General features: G+C 42.3%; 2 pseudogenes; both read left to right on the top strand.

Annotated features, from left to right (window-relative positions):
• The first annotated feature begins 601 nt into the window (after positions 1–601).
• On the top strand, positions 602–1,389 carry LOC147982419 (pathogenesis-related protein 1 pseudogene; annotated as a pseudogene).
• Positions 1,390–9,462: 8,073 nt separating this feature from the next.
• On the top strand, positions 9,463–10,314 carry LOC147982418 (pathogenesis-related protein 1 pseudogene; annotated as a pseudogene).
• The last annotated feature ends 2,529 nt before the right edge of the window (positions 10,315–12,843 follow it).

Here is a 12,843-nt window from a genome sequence, read left to right as displayed (position 1 = left end):
CGTATCGTGTGTAATATGCATTGCTTTGCTTTTGTATGCATTCATGAATCGGTGCTTTTAGTACAGCAGGGCCTGATGCGGCGTTCACGGCGACATAGCATGTTGGTTACTTTTTTCAAATTAATGAGGTATGCGCTTATTTTTTATGACCCGGTACGGTCTTGCCTTATTTTTTACAAACCGGCGAGGTCTACGTTTACTGATTGGCTTCAAGTTTTCAACCGGGCAAGTGGATATTCTTTTTTTTTCCATACCTACCGCCCGCCAGACCAAATTAGCCAACAACAGGTTGGTTACTTTTTTCAAACCGATGAGGCGTCCGCTTATTTTTTTTGTTCGAATTGATGAGGTCTCCGCTTCCTGAGTGGCTTGAATTTTTGGACCAGGCACATGTATGGGAATTTGCCCAGTACGTAAAAGTGGATATTCTTGTTTACCTATTGAAAGGAGAATAATAATGACTCTAAGATTAGGTGTTTAGAGAAGCAACCCATCGAGCTAGCTTGTGCACTAGTATAAATACACAACTCACGCTGACACAACAAATCTCATCCATCATTACACACACGCACATCTTTCCTCCATTTCCTAAGGCATCATTAACATGGAGTACTCGCCAAAGCTAGCGGCGGCACTGCTCTTAGCTCTCGCGTCCGCCATGATCGTCACCGCCCAGAACGGGGCCGATGACATGCTGAACGCCCACAATGAAGTGCGCGCCACCGTCGGTGTGGGGCCAGTGATGTGGGACCCCATAGTGGCGGCGTACGCGCAGTCGTACGCGGAGAAGCGCCGCGCCGACTGCCAGCTACTACTCTCTCCGGAGGTGCGCCCATACGGAGAGAACCTTTTTCGGGCCGCTGGGGCCGAATGGAATGCGGTGGACGCAGTGATTTATTGGGCGTCCGGGAAGCAGTACTACGACCACGCCACCAACACCTGCTCCGCACCTACGGGTGAGTCGTGCATGGAATACCTGCAGTTGGTGTGGAGGGACACCAAGACCATCGGCTGCGGCGCTGTCCTCTGTGACGGCAACGCTGGCGTGTTTGTCATCTGCAGCTATAGCCCGCCCCCCGTGCTCGGGCAGATTCCATACTAGGCTACGTACCAAGTATATATGCATGCGGCTATGCATGCATGCACGTAGCACCATGTTGCTTAAATAAATAATTAAGGGATACTCCTAGGGCTGGGCACTAATTCTCGGTCGATTGATGTCACCGATATGTGTGTGTGTGTGTGTGTGTGTGTGTGACCAGAATCCCTCCTCCCTTCACTCCTGTATCGTTCCGGGCTTTGATTGTTATTGTATTTTTCCCGCAAGTTGTGATTGGGCTTGTATTTGTTTGTATTTGAGCTTATTATTCCGGTTGTATCCGGGCTTAATTTGCTGTGGATGGGTCTCTAGTTTAGTAGGAACCAGATAAAAGCCAACACAATATCACGTTTATCTTAAGTTGTGTTGCTAGAGAGCAAAACTTACATTTTTCTTATACTTTAGATAATCTGATTTCAGCAATGTATTTTAAAAATGAAATAAGAAAATTTCTTCTAGGGAACAAAGAAAAGTTTTTAGTGGCAGCTTATCGAAGGTTATTTAGCAACAATGCATGAAACTTTTTCACATGACATGCGCTGATTTATGGGCATTAATTTGGATAGCAGAGCAAATAATAATATACTACTTTATTAATAGAGCACAGCTCTTATGACAAGGTCTACTTAATCAAGATGCAAGTTAAAGATCCAAGATTCCAAAATGAGACGGTTACACTATTACAGGTTCTGCTTGGGACAAGAAAATAATTCCATCCCTGAATACTACAACAACTCAAACACCAGAATGACCACGGCCGCACTAGCTGTCCTTGTCGTCCTCCACGCTGACCTATATCATCTTCTCCTTCCTACACAATAATTACCGGAACTTGCAGATATCAGAAGAATATATTTTATTTTCACGATAACAACTCAAAAACCACATACATTATATCTGCATTCTTGCCAGTAATGGCAATGTCTTCTATCACCGGAACATTTGTGTCTGTGCATGTTAGCAACTGTGAATACACAAACGACAGCAAATGCACTGATGAGCCAAATCATGCCTACCATACAATGGATACATGGCCAGGCATTAGGTAACTATACCATATATTCCAAAAAAACGAGAAGCTAATATGGCCTTACTATGCCTTGCACATGTCAGGCTACAAAGGAAAAAAAAATTAAGTGCATCCCCAAGGCTAGCCATTAGGCATTCAAACAATTTAATATGAATACATTTAATATCATAAGCTGATTAGCAATGGACTCTCAGGAAGTATAGATGAATTTATGTATTGAATCTTCATGTCTACCCATGATTTGAAATATTACAGTTAGTTTCAGCGAACCACATAAAAATTCAAGCTGATTAGATAATATGAGGTTCAATTTGAACAATTAAATTTGGAATCCTCGGTGAATTTAGTATATAGATGGCTCTCAAGGGAGAGATAGCCATGCTACGATTGACAACTGGAACTTGTCATCATGATTAAATTATGTTTCATCCATTTTTAGTTTATACAGTTAGCAAAGAGGAACTGGCAAGCAGTGCTACTATTGGCACTCAAAAAGTCAACTAAAAACTATTAGCAGGAAGGTCATCTTACCAAGCCTCATGAGCTCATTTGGATCGGCAAGAGAGTGACCCCTGAACTGATAGGTTCCATATCCCTCAAAATTATGGCCAAGAACCATGTCCGTATGCAATGCCTCATCCCGTGTCACCTCCTGCATACAGTAAGACTCATAGAATGAATAACACATAGAAGTGTGTTGCATAAATAAACAACTAAAGCATACTCCTAGGGCTCGGCTGACCGAGAACTCATTTCATTCTGGGCCGACTAATGTCACCAACATGTGTGTGCGTGTGTGTGTTAGAGAGAGAGAGAGAGAGAGTCAGATCCCTCCTCAATTTCACTCTTGTATCGTTCCGAGCTTTGATTGTTTTTCTATTTGTGATGTGTCTTGTGACGACACTTGTTGGGGATATAAGCCCGTGATATGACCCGCCATAATTGGGCCTAGTTATGTTGTTGGCGACTTGCGGAGCAGGACATAAGATGGGCTGAAGATGTTCAAGACCTTAAGGCCTACAGGGCGGCTTAAGGAGTGGGCAGACTCATGGGCCAGTACCAGTAGGCGCCCGCTCATCATCTAGAAGTACAAGTTGCCATATAAAGTTTCTTTACTTAGGAAGCAAGACAGCTAGGAAGCATACTATATCACGGATCACAATGCAACCCGGACTCTGTTGTAAGCCCAGGGTCTCAACCTATATATAAAGAGGAGCCCCCGACGCGAAAATATTAAGCTACAAGCTCTCGAGTACTAGGTTAGCCAAGTCGCACCTTTGTAATCGATATCATCATCATCATCAATATCAATCAAGCAGGAGTATGCTTTTACCTCCACCGCGAGGGGCCGAACCTAGGTAAACCCTTGTCTCTCGATTTCGATCAACCCCGTTCAAGCAATCACCTGGCAGCGATGGCCTCACGACTAAGTCCTTTCACTAGGACATCTGCCGTGACAAAACCACGGCAACACTTGTATTTGATCATGTTATTGTCATTGTATCTTGGCTTTGTTGTGGATGTATTTCTTGATTAGTTGGCTCGGGAAAAAAGGAATGAAAAGGTACACAAATATAGTAGTTCAAAGAGTCCAAAAGTCCTATTGGAGCCCTAGCTCACTGGAGCTCTTTATTTAAAAAACCCACATCGTTCCTAGTAAGCTGATACGTCTCCAACGTATCTATAATTTTTGATTGCTCCATGCTATGTTATCTACTGTTTTGGGCAATATTGGGCTTTATTATCCACTTTTATATTATTTTTGGGACTAACCTATTAACCGGAGGCCCAGCCCAGAATTGCTGTTTTTTGCCTATTTCAGTGTTTCGAAGAAAAGGAATATCAAACGGAGTCGAAACGGAACGAAATCAACTGGAGAAGTTATTTTTGGAAGGAAAGCTACCGGATGGACTTGGACCCCACGTCAGGAGCCAAGGAAGTTGCTCACGAGGGTGGGGGCGCCCTCCCCCCCCCCCCCCGGCGCGCCCCCTGCCTCGTGGGGCCCTCGGAGCTCCACTGACGTACTTCCTGCACCCATATATACTCACGTACCCTAAAACTTCCAGAACAGATATTAGATCGGGAGTTCCGCCGCCAGAAGCCTCCATAGCCACCGAAAACCAATCTAGACCCGTTCCCGCACCCTGCCGGAGGGGGCAATCTCTCTCCGGTGGCCATCTTCATCATCCTGGTGCTCTCCATGATGAGGAGGGAGTAGTTCTCCCTCGGGGCTGAGGGTATGTACCAGTAGCTATGTGTTTGATCTCTCTCTCTCTCGTGTTCTTGGTTTGGCACGATCTTGATGTATCGCGAGCTTTACTATTATAGTTGGATCTTATGTTTCTCCTCCCCCTCTACTCTCTTGTAATGGATTGTGTTTCCCCTTTGAAGTTATCTTATCGGATTGAGTCTTTAAAGATTTGAGAACACTTGATGTATGTCTTGTCGTGCGTATCTGTGGTGACAATGGGATACCACGTGATTCACTTGATGTATGTTTTGGTGATCAACTTGCGGGTTCCGCCCATGAACCTATGCATAGGGGTTGGCACACGTTTTCGTTGTGATTCTCCGGTAGAACTTTGGGGCACTCTTTGAGGTCCTTTGTGTTGGTTGAATAGATGAATCTAAGATTGCGTGACGCATATCGTATAATCATACCCACGGATAATTGAGGTGACATTGGAGTATCTAGGTGACATTAGGGTTTTGGTTGATTTGTGTCTTAAGGTGTTATTCTAGTACGAACTCTAGGGCTGTTTGTGACACTTATAGGAATAGCCCAACGGATTGATTGGAAAGAATAACTTTGAGGTGGTTTTGTACCCTACCATAATTTCTTCGTTTGTTCTCCGCTATTAGTGACTTTGGAGTGACTCTTTGTTGCATGTTGAGGGATAGTTATGTGATCCAATTATGTTAGTATTGTTGAGGGAACTTACACTAGTGAAAGTATGAACCCTAGGCCTTATTTCCTATCATTGCAATACCGTTTACGCTCACTTTTATCATTAGTTACCTTGCTGTTTTTATAATTTCAGATTACAAATACCTTTATATATTATCCATATACCACTTGTATCACCATCTCTTCGCCGAACTAGTGCATCTATACAATTTACCATTGTATTGGGTGTGTTGGGGACACAAGAGACTCTTTGTTATTTGGTTGCAGGGTTGCTTGAGAGAGACCATCTTCATCCTACGCCTCCCACGGATTGATAAACCTTAGGTCATCCACTTGAGAGAAATTTGCTACTGTCCTACAAACCTCTACACTTGGAGGCCCAACAACGTCTACAAGAAGAAGGTTGTGTAGTAGACATCATAAGCCACAATGCCCGACAAAAGGCAGCCGCCCCACAATAATATGTGCATCAAATTTTTATCAATGCCCCACAAAAAATGGCCGAACATGTTACGTACTCAATGTGGGGGTATAGATTTGAAACTACTTTAACTATGGCCTAGACCGCAGAGCGAATTTATACTAAAAAGTAAGTGTTCAATCGACTCGTAAGGCAGAAGACACATGTCTTGCTACCTTGCCAATTACGTCATGCCAGATTATCTCTAGTCAAGATGAGCCCTGTGTTAAAAATGCGAGGAAAATCTTCACTCTTAGAGGAATTTTGAGCTTCCATAATTTCTTGTTATCGACCAAAACATCACAACGAACCATCTCCAATTTTATACCTTCTTTAGTTTTACTCAAGTGCTTTCATCCCTAGAGTAACTTCCAGTTTGTTTCCTGTTCAGCTCTATTCTACTTGCAAGATGATTTATTATTAGTTCCTATTTCTTATCCTAAGAAGGATAAATTCGTAAAACTATATTTGGAGTCATCTGGTTTATCTCTTTTGCCTCTCTTTTCCCATGCATTTTTTTCATATTTTACAATTGCTATAGTTGAATCCATAAATATTTATTTATAAAAATCATGTATAAATAAGGCTAGGTACATAACCTTGACGAGTCCTAGATTGTCTTCTTATATGTTTACATTGAGTATGTCTGAATCAATTTTTGTTAAACAACACATATAGCGAATACCATGTACAATAGTACAAGTGAGGCTTGGGGTTGAATCTTGATGAGGGGTAGATGGAAAGAATCAAAGAAGAACCATGCCAACGAAGATTATAAATGATTCATCATGAAATCTTTATGTAAGCAATATCCATTCACACCATAAGAATCAAATGTCTTGACAGAATAGTTATAGCCTTTGGAAACTTGCCTCAATTCACGACTCGCTTCCATGTCGGTTCTTGCCTACATGTTTAACAGGAAAAGCTTTGTGTATTAGTTCAATGTAAGGTCAACTTGAAATGGCTTTCACTAGGAGCCATGACAGATAGATAAGTAATTTTGTGGAGAACTAGCAAATGCAACCGCCGCCTACTTCCCCACCCTATTTAAAAAGGTCCTAAGATTCTTTGTCGGTAAGGTGCCTTCTCCATTTTCAGGTTTTACGCTAGAATCTATGGCAATGAGAAGAACAAGAGTTACAAAAACTGGGGAGGAATGTGTGCAAAAAAAAATGGTGAGCACTTAATTTATGTATGGTGTTATATCTGTCATGTTCTTCAGTATATACGACATAATATCTTCCATCTTCATATGTTGGATTGACTTGAAATTTGGACCACTTGATCTTCCACCCAGCCATGTGAAAATGCTAAGCTGGGGTAGTTCTTCAGGGTTGACGGCACTGTAACGAGCCACGGGATTATACCGAGTGGGAAGAATGTCATTATAGTACTTTGTGCTGAAGTTTGCCCCTTTCTCGTTGAGGTGTGCCTCGCATATGGATATTTCGATACGACATTTTTTTCTTGCTTTTGGTGTCAAAGATTCTTCTGTTCTCTCTCAGCAGAATACATGGAAGTGGCCATCGTCTTTGGCATGTTTGGAGGTTTCCTGAGTGTTTTTTAGGTTCATTGACGAGTATATGATCTTTGCCAAGTGTGTTCTAGGAATACTTGGCATACACTGGCTTTCACCAAGTATCTTCTTGCTTTCTAAGCATGTTTTAAAAGACTCAATATGCATTCCTCTTTATCGAGTATCCGTGTTTTGACACTCGGAATCCGTGATGTTGTGACCTGTGGTGCTGGTTGCGACAATACCTATATTTTGTACAAGTTAATGCTGATTCGACAACATGCTGGTTGTGACAATACCTATATTTTTTTACAAGTTAATGCTGATTTGGGAGCATGCTGGTTGTGACAATACCTATATTTTGTACAAGTTAATGCTGATTCGGGAGCATGCTTTTAACACTATAAACTTTGGCTTCTCGGGGAGCCATGCCAAAGCATCTTACAAACATATCACATGTCTAAGTTATGTACTAGATTCCATGTCAGGTGTTGTTGCCGACCATGGACTTAGTGATGTTAGTATCTCAGTGTTATTTTGATCCTTTCAAATTCCCTATGTCTCTCATTTTTATTATCACATATGTTTTTATTGTGATCCTCTTCCTCTATAGAGAAATTGATAAACAATGGCTATGTGTTCAAACTTCAAGGCATGTAACGTGACACAATATTTTTATTACTTTTTGCATGGAATAAATATGTGGACATTTTACCTCCTAAAACATATATTATGATGATCTCGCTTTCTAATTTTTTAAGGCAATGATCTTGGGAATCGATTACCATACATTCCTTATGGCATAACTACATCATTTGCGCCAATTGGCGCAACGGGTCACCTAGTATTACAAAAGATTGGATCACCCATCGTATTTGGCGACCACCACTCTCTTTCTCCCTTATCACTTCCACTTGAGCGAAATCGTAAATTAATTCAATTGGATGCATAAATGATGGGTATATTCACTCTAGTACATACTGCTGCTTCAAATAGAGAGCATGATCTTCTACGACACAGGCTGCTCTTGAGAAGCTAAATAGAGGGCACGATCTACATGACACAGGCTGCTCTTGAGAAGCTAATCCACATCTGCTCGAAAAATCATTGTGTGGCGTATCGTGTGTAATAGGCATTGCCTTGCTTTCGTATGCATCCATGAATCAATGCATTTTCTATAGCAAGGCCTGACGAGACATCCACGGTGACAAAACATGTTGGTTAATTTTTTCAAACCGATGAGGTCCCCACCTATTTTTTACGACCCGGTGAGGTCTCCGCTTATTTATTTTTATGACCCAGTGAGGTCTCTGCTTATTGATTGGCTGCAATTGTTACCTGGATTAAATAAGCCCATAATTCACCACCTAAAACGTCTATTACATCATCTATCTTTCTTATTTTTGACGTCAATGATCTTGGGAATAGATTAACATACATTTCTTCTGGCGTAACTCCGCCGTGAGGTCTCCGCTTATTTTGTACGACCTCACCCACTTACTGATTCGCTTCAATTCTTACCTGGAATAAATATGTCGATAATTCACCACCTAAAATGTATATTGTGATGATCTAACTTTCTTACTTTTGAAGTCGATAACCTTGGGAATAGATTACCATACATTTCTTCTGGAGTAACTCCGCCATTTTCGTCAACTGGCACAACAAGTCATCTAGTATCACTAAAGCTAGGATTGCCCCATCATGTTTAGCGGCCCCAACTCTGTTTCTCCAGTTTCTCTTCCACTTGAGAGAAATCGTTAACTAATTCAATTGGATGCATACATGATAGGTATATTCAATCTCGTACGTATTGCTGCTTCAAATAGAGGGCACGATTTGCTGCTACACAGGCTGCCTCTTGAGAAGCTAATCCACATCTCCTCGGAATGTCGTTGTGTGTGGCGTATCGTGTGTAATATGCATTGCTTTGCTTTTGTATGCATCCATGAATCGATGCTTTTACTAGTGCAGGGCCTGACGCGGCGTTCAAGGCGACATAGCATGTTGGTTACTTTTTTCAAATTAATGAGGTATGCGCTTATTTTTTATGACCCGGTGCGGTCTTGGCTTATTTTTTACAAACCGGCGAGGTCTACGTTTACTGATTGGCTTCAAGTTTTCAACCGGGCAAGTGGATATTCTTTTTTTTTTCCATACCTACCGCCCGCCAGACCAAATTAGCCAACAACAGGTTGGTTACTTTTTTCAAACCGATGAGGCGTCCGTTTATTTTTTTTGTTCGAATTGATGAGGTCTCCGCTTCCTGAGTGGCTTGAATTTTTGGACCAGGCACATGTATGGGAATTTGCCCAGTACGTAAAAGTGGATATTCTTGTTTACCTATTGAAAGGAGAATAATAATGACTCTAAGATTAGGTGTTTAGAGAAGCAACCCATCGAGCTAGCTTGTGCACTAGTATAAATACACAACTCACGCTGACACAACAAATCTCATCCATCATTACACACACGCACATCTTTCCTCCATTTCCTAAGGCATCATTAACGATGGAGTACTCGCCAAAGCTAGCGGCGGCACTGCTCTTAGCTCTCGCGTCCGCCATGATCGTCACCGCCCAGAACGGGGCCGATGACATGCTGAACGCCCACAATGAAGTGCGCGCCACCGTCGGTGTGGGGCCAGTGATGTGGGACCCCATAGTGGCGGCGTACGCGCAGTCGTACGCGGAGAAGCGCCGCGCCGACTGCCAGCTACTACTCTCTCCGGAGGTGCGCCCATACGGAGAGAACCTTTTTCGGGCCGCTGGGGCCGAATGGAATGCGGTGGACGCAGTGATTTATTGGGCGTCCGGGAAGCAGTACTACGACCACGCCACCAACACCTGCTCCGCACCTACGGGTGAGTCGTGCATGGGATACCTGCAGTTGGTGTGGAGGGACACCAAGACCATCGGCTGCGGCGCTGTCCTCTGTGACGGCAACGCTGGCGTGTTTGTCATCTGCAGCTATAGCCCGCCCCCCGTGCTCGGGCAGATTCCATACTAGGCTACGTACCAAGTATATATGCATGCGGCTATGCATGCATGCACGTAGCACCATGTTGCTTAAATAAATAATTAAGGGATACTCCTAGGGCTGGGCACTAATTCTCGGTCGATTGATGTCACCGATATGTGTGTGTGTGTGTGTGTGTGTGTGTGTGACCAGAATCCCTCCTCCCTTCACTCCTGTATCGTTCCGGGCTTTGATTGTTATTGTATTTTTCCCGCAAGTTGTGATTGGGCTTGTATTTGTTTGTATTTGAGCTTATTATTCCGGTTGTATCCGGGCTTAATTTGCTGTGGATGGGTCTCTAGTTTAGTAGGAACCAGATAAAAGCCAACACAATATCACGTTTATCTTAAGTTGTGTTGCTAGAGAGCAAAACTTACATTTTTCTTATACTTTAGATAATCTGATTTCAGCAATGTATTTTAAAAATGAAATAAGAAAATTTCTTCTAGGGAACAAAGAAAAGTTTTTAGTGGCAGCTTATCGAAGGTTATTTAGCAACAATGCATGAAACTTTTTCACATGACATGCGCTGATTTATGGGCATTAATTTGGATAGCAGAGCAAATAATAATATACTACTTTATTAATAGAGCACAGCTCTTATGACAAGGTCTACTTAATCAAGATGCAAGTTAAAGATCCAAGATTCCAAAATGAGACGGTTACACTATTACAGGTTCTGCTTGGGACAAGAAAATAATTCCATCCCTGAATACTACAACAACTCAAACACCAGAATGACCACGGCCGCACTAGCTGTCCTTGTCGTCCTCCACGCTGACCTATATCATCTTCTCCTTCCTACACAATAATTACCGGGACTTGCAGATATCAGAAGAATATATTTTATTTTCACGATAACAACTCACAAACCACATACATTATATCTGCATTCTTGCCAGTAATGGCGATGTCTTCTATCACCGGAACATTTGTGTCTGTGCATGTTAGCAACTGTGAATACACAAACGACAGCAAATGCACTGATGAGCCAAATCATGCCTACCATACAATGGATACCTGGCCAGGCATTAGGTAACTATACCATATATTCCAAAAAAACGAGAAGCTAATATGGCCTTACTATGCCTTGCACATGTCAGGCTACAAAGGAAAAAAAATTAAGTGCATCCCCAAGGCTAGCCATTAGGCATTCAAACAATTTAATATGAATACATTTAATATCATAAGCTGATTAGCAATGGACTCTCAGGAAGTATAGATGAATTTATGTATTGAATCTTCATGTCTACCCATGATTTGAAATATTACAATTAGTTTCAGCGAACCACATAAAAATTCAAGCTGATTAGATAATATGAGGTTCAATTTGAACAATTAAATTTGGAATCCTCGGTGAATTTAGTATATAGATGGCTCTCAAGGGAGAGATAGCCATGCTACGATTGACAACTGGAACTTGTCATCATGATTAAATTATGTTTCATCCATTTTTAGTTTATACAGTTAGCAAAGAGGAACTGGCAAGCAGTGCTACTATTGGCACTCAAAAAGTCAACTAAAAACTATTAGCAGGAAGGTCATCTTACCAAGCCTCATGAGCTCATTTGGATCGGCAAGAGAGTGACCCCTGAACTGATAGGTTCCATATCCCTCAAAATTATGGCCAAGAACCATGTCCGTATGCAATGCCTCATCCCGTGTCACCTCCTGCATACAGTAAGACTCATAGAATGAATAACACATAGAAGTGTGTTGCATAAATAAACAACTAAAGCATACTCCTAGGGCTCGGCTGACCGAGAACTCATTTCATTCTGGGCCGACTAATGTCACCAACATGTGTGTGCGTGTGTGTGTCAGAGAGAGAGAGAGAGAGAGAGAGAGTCAGATCCCTCCTCAATTTCATTCTTGTATCGTTCCGAGCTTTGATTGTTTTTCTATTTGTGATGTGTCTTGTGACGACACTTGTTGGGGATATAAGCCCGTGATATGACCCGCCATAATTGGGCCTAGTTATGTTGTTGGCGACTTGCGGAGCAGGACATAAGATGGGCTGAAGATGTTCAAGACCTTAAGGCCTACAGGGCGGCTTAAGGAGTGGGCAGACTCATGGGCCAGTACCAGTAGGCGCCCGCTCATCATCTAGAAGTACAAGTTGCCATATAAAGTTTCTTTACTTAGGAAGCAAGACAGCTAGGAAGCATACTATATCACGGATCACAATGCAACCCGGACTCTGTTGTAAGCCCAGGGTCTCAACCTATATATAAAGAGGAGCCCCCAACGCGAAAATATTAAGCTACAAGCTCTCGAGTACTAGGTTAGCCAAGTCGCACCTTTGTAATCGATATCATCATCATCATCAATATCAATCAAGCAGGAGTATGCTTTTACCTCCACCGCGAGGGGCCGAACCTAGGTAAACCCTTGTCTCTCGATTTCGATCAACCCCGTTCAAGCAATCACCTGGCAGCGATGGCCTCACGACTAAGTCCTTTCACTAGGACATCTGCCGTGACAAAACCACGGCAACACTTGTATTTGATCATGTTATTGTCATTGTATCTTGGCTTTGTTGTGGATTTATTTCTTGATTAGTTGGCTCGGGAAAAAAGGAATGAAAAGGTACACAAATATAGTAGTTCAAAGAGTCCAAAAGTCCTATTGGAGCCCTAGCTCACTGGAGCTCTTTATTTAAAAAACCCACATCGTTCCTAGTAAGCTGATACGTCTCCAACGTATCTATAATTTTTGATTGCTCCATGCTATGTTATCTACTGTTTTGGGCAATATTGGGCTTTATTATCCACTTTTATATTATTTTTGGGACTAACCTATTAACCGG

The sequence above is a fragment of the Triticum urartu genome, chromosome 3A (assembly GCF_056163025.1).
Source record: "Triticum urartu cultivar PI428250 chromosome 3A, HENAU_Tu73, whole genome shotgun sequence".
Lineage (NCBI taxonomy): Eukaryota > Viridiplantae > Streptophyta > Magnoliopsida > Poales > Poaceae > Triticum > Triticum urartu.
Note: the sequence above shows the minus strand (reverse complement) of the source record. Positions and strands in the feature narration are given on the sequence as shown.